Source organism: Condylostylus longicornis, unplaced genomic scaffold, assembly GCF_029603195.1.
Source record: "Condylostylus longicornis isolate FDR11 unplaced genomic scaffold, ASM2960319v2 ptg000507l, whole genome shotgun sequence".
In the NCBI taxonomy this organism is placed as follows: domain Eukaryota; kingdom Metazoa; phylum Arthropoda; class Insecta; order Diptera; family Dolichopodidae; genus Condylostylus; species Condylostylus longicornis.
The window spans coordinates 47,087-51,675 of record NW_026578465.1 but is presented as its reverse complement, the minus strand read 5'-3'; the positions used below and the strand labels follow the sequence as shown (position 1 = coordinate 51,675).

Sequence of the window (4,589 nt, the reverse complement as noted above, 5' to 3'; positions counted from 1 at the left end):
TCTATATAATATAATTTAAATATTATCGGATAAATAATTGACAGATAAAAAATCAATATAATGCGTAATTATATATTATTATAATTTTATAATATTATATTAATTTATATATTAATATAATTATTATATGCATTAATATGATTAGCAATGCTATAGATTTAGGATACCTTCGGGACCCGTCTTGAAACACGGACCAAGGAGTCTAACATGTGTGCAAGTCATTAGAATTTATTTTAAATAAAATCTAAAGGCGTAATTAACTTAACTGTTAATATGGGATTAAATTATATATATAATTTTATATATATAATATCAATCCTGGGGCGTTCTATATAGTTATGTATATAAATAATTTTTAAATTATTTTTTATACCTCTAACTAGAACGTACCTTGAGCATATATGCTGTGACCCGAAAGATGGTGAACTATACCTGATCAGGTAGAAGTCAGGGGAAACCCTGATGGAAGACCGAAACAGTTCTGACGTGCAAATCGATTGTCAGAATTGGGTATAGGGGCGAAAGACCTATCGAACTATCTAGTAGCTGGTTCCCACCGAAGTTTCCCTCAGGATAGCTGTGCATAAAAATATTATATAAAATAATCTTATCTGGTAAAGCGAATGATTAGAGGCCTTAGGGCCGAAACGACCTTAACCTATTCTCAAACTTTAAATGGGTAAGAACCTAAACTTTCTTGAATGAAGTTTTAGGTTATGATATATTGTGCCCAGTGGGCCACTTTTGGTAAGCAGAACTGGCGCTGTGGGATGAACCAAACGTGACGTTACGGTGCCTAAATTAACAACTCATGCAGATACCATGAAAGGCGTTTGCTTGCTTAAAACAGCAGGACGGTGGACATGGAAGTCGTAATCCGCTAAGGAGTGTGTAACAACTCACCTGCCGAAGCAACTAGCCCTTAAAATGGATGGCGCTTAAGTTGTATACCTATACGTCACTGTTAATGTAAATGATTTATATTACATTATTAATGTATATAAATTTAGAAACATTAACAAGTAGGTGGGTACAATGGTAGCGTAGAAGCATCTTCCGTAAGGATGTGTGGAGCTGCCATTGGTACAGATCTTGGTGGTAGTAGCAAATAATCGAATGAGACCTTGGAGGACTGAAGTGGAGAAGGGTTTCGTGTGAACAGTGGTTGATCACGAGTTAGTCGGTCCTAAGCTTAAGGCGAAAGCCGAACAAAATTTAAGGTTTTATCCCCATTGATAATATAAAATACCTTAAATTAAATAAGCGAAAGGGAATACGGTTCAATTCCGTAACCTGTTGAGTATTACGTTTGTAATAAATATGGTCATTATGATCATCCTGGTAACAGAAACAATCATAGAGAAGCCGTCGAGAGGTATCGGAAGAGTTTTCTTTTCTGTTTTATAGTTGTACTACCATGGAAATCTTTCGAAGAGAGATATGGTAGATGAACTAGAAGAGCATGGCATTTACTGCTGTGTCGATATTTCTCCTCGGACCTTGAAAATCTATGATTGGGCCACGCAAACTTCTCAACAGGCCGTACCAATATCCGCAGCTGGTCTCCAAGGTGAAGAGTCTCTAGTCGATAGAATAATGTAGGTAAGGGAAGTCGGCAAATTAGATCCGTAACTTCGGGATAAGGATTGGCTCTGAAGATTGAGATAATCGGGCTTGAATGGGAAACAATAAAGTGGTGCATGTACTCGTTCTGGGTAAATAGAATTTATATAAAATTTATTTTATAATATTTTTGTTCCCCGGATAGAAGCTACATAACCAGTTGTGGAACATTCTTGCTAATAATATACTGGTAATATAATTTTTTAATTATATTATCATATATTTTATAACGGTTATCAATTAACAATCAATTCAGAACTGGCACGGACTTGGGGAATCCGACTGTCTAATTAAAACAAAGCATTGTGATGGCCCTAACGGGTGTTGACACAATGTGATTTCTGCCCAGTGCTATGAATGTCAAAGTGAAGAAATTCATTTAAGCGCTGGTTAACGGCGGGAGTAACTATGACTCTCTTAAGGTAGCCAAATGCCTCGTCATCTAATTAGTGACGCGCATGAATGGATTAACGAGATTCCTACTGTCCCTATCTACTATCTAGCGAAACCACAGCCAAGGGAACGGGCTTGAATAATTAGCGGGGAAAGAAGACCCTGTTGAGCTTGACTCTAGTCTGGTAGTGTAAGGAGACATAAGAGGTGTAGCATAAGTGGGAGATATAATATTTCGGTATTATATCAATAATGAAATACCACTACTCTTATTGTTTCCTTACTTACTTGATAAAATGGAACGTGTATCATTTACTTAGCCATTACACGGATATATATCCATTATATATTTTATGGTATTTTGTTTTGATGCAAGTTTTCTTGATAAAAGTACAATGAGTTTGTTATATACACCAAACATATTTATATAAAATGATTTTGGTATAAAAAATAATTATTTTTAATTATTTTCTTATACTTATAATCAAAGTAATATAATATGGTATGACTCTTTCACTCAGGTATGATCCAATTCAAGGACATTTCCAGGTGGGGAGTTTGACTGGGGCGGTACATCTTTCAAATAATAACGAAGGTGTCCCAAGGCCAGCTCAGTGCGGACAGAAACCACACGTAGAGCAAAAGGGCAAATGCTGACTTGATCTCGATGTTCAGTACACATAGAGACAGCAAAAGCTCGGCCTATCGATCCTTTTGGTTTAAGGAGTTTTTAACAAGAGGTGTCAGAAAAGTTACCACAGGGATAACTGGCTTGTGGCAGCCAAGCGTTCATAGCGACGTTGCTCTTTGATCCTTCGATGTCGGCTCTTCCTATCATTGTGAAGCAAAATTCACCAAGCGTTGGATTGTTCACCCATTCAAGGGAACGTGAGCTGGGTTTAGACCGTCGTGAGGACAGGTTAGTTTTACCCTACTGATGACAATATATTATTGTGACAGCATTCTGCGTAGTACGAGAGGAACCGCAGGTACGGACCAATGGCACAATACTTGTTCGAGCGAACAGTGGTATGACGCTACGTCCGTTGGATTATGCCTGAACGCCTCTAAGGTCGTATCCGTGCTGGACTACAATAATAATAATGGGGCGACTGTATTGTATAGCAATAAACCATTTAAAGTTATTATCTTTATGATAATAACGATAATGGATTATGTGATGCTAATGTTATGTAAAATATAGTTACAGAGTATGTATACATGGTATCTTCTTGACGGATAACTAGTTTTGCATTTAAACATTATTAAATACGATGACAGTGCCTAGAATCAATTGTAAACGACTTTGGTAACGGGCAAGGTGTTGTAAGTGGTTGAGCAGCTGCCATACTGCGATCCACTGAAGCTTATCCTTTGCTTGAAGATTCGAAAAATTTATTTTATTTTTCGATTCTTCTTATTATTCCACATATTATTATCTCATGTAGAGTAGTGATATTGTGTGGGATATGGGGTCAGGTCTGCTCTGGTCTGGTCTAGTCTAGTCTAGATTTAGTCTAGTCTGGTCTAGTCTGATCTAGTATTGTATGGCCTGATCTGGTTTGGGTGATGGTCTTTATAGCCCTTATACATTCTTTATTATACATTACTAACAAGGTATGTATTATAAAATTGTATATGGGTATATAATAGTGGCGATGGTGGTAGCCACTAGTAGTACATTCTTATTACTTACTATAAAGTATTAAGTATGTATTATAAAATTGTATATGGGTATAATAGTGGCGATGGCGGTAGCCACTATTAGTACATTCTTATTACTTACTATAAAGTATTAAGTATGAATTATAAAATAGTATATGGGTATAATAGTGGCGATGGCGGTAGCCACTATTAGTACATTCTTAATTACTTACTATAAAGTATTAAGTATGAATTATAAAATAGTATATGGGTATAATAGTGGCGATGGCGGTAGCCACTATTAGTACATTCTTATTACTTACTATAAAGTATTAAGTATGAATTATAAAATAGTATATGGGTAATAATAGTGGCGATGGCGGTAGCCACTATTAGTACATTCTTATTACTTACTATAAAGTATTAAGTATGAATTATAAAATAGTATATGGGTATAATAGTGGCGATGGCGGTAGCCACTATTAGTACATTCTTATTACTTACTATAAAGTATTAAGTATGAATTATAAAATAGTATATGGGTATAATAGTGGCGATGGCGGTAGCCACTATTAGTACATTCTTATTACTTACTATAAAGTATTAAGTATGAATTATAAAATAGTATATGGGTATAATAGTGGCGATGGCGGTAGCCACTATTAGTACATTCTTATTACTTACTATAAAGTATTAAGTATGAATTATAAAATAGTATATGGGTATAATAGTGGCGATGGCGGTAGCCACTATTAGTACATTCTTATTACTTACTATAAAGTATTAAGTTATGAATTATAAAATAGTATATGGGTATAATAGTGGCGATGGCGGGTAGCCACTATTAGTACATTCTTATTACTTACTATAAAGTATTAAGTATGAATTATAAAATAGTATATGGGTATAATAGTGGCGATGGCGGTAGC

At 35.3% G+C, this 4,589-nt stretch overlaps 1 non-coding gene across 1 annotated transcript; it reads left to right on the top strand.

Annotated features, from left to right (window-relative positions):
• LOC129617356 (large subunit ribosomal RNA) lies at positions 1 to 3,406 on the top strand (the record flags this gene model as incomplete). Its single annotated transcript, XR_008697710.1, has 1 exon — positions 1 to 3,406. It is a non-coding gene; the product is annotated as a large subunit ribosomal RNA (ribosomal RNA).
• Between the last annotated feature and the right edge of the window lie 1,183 nt (positions 3,407 to 4,589).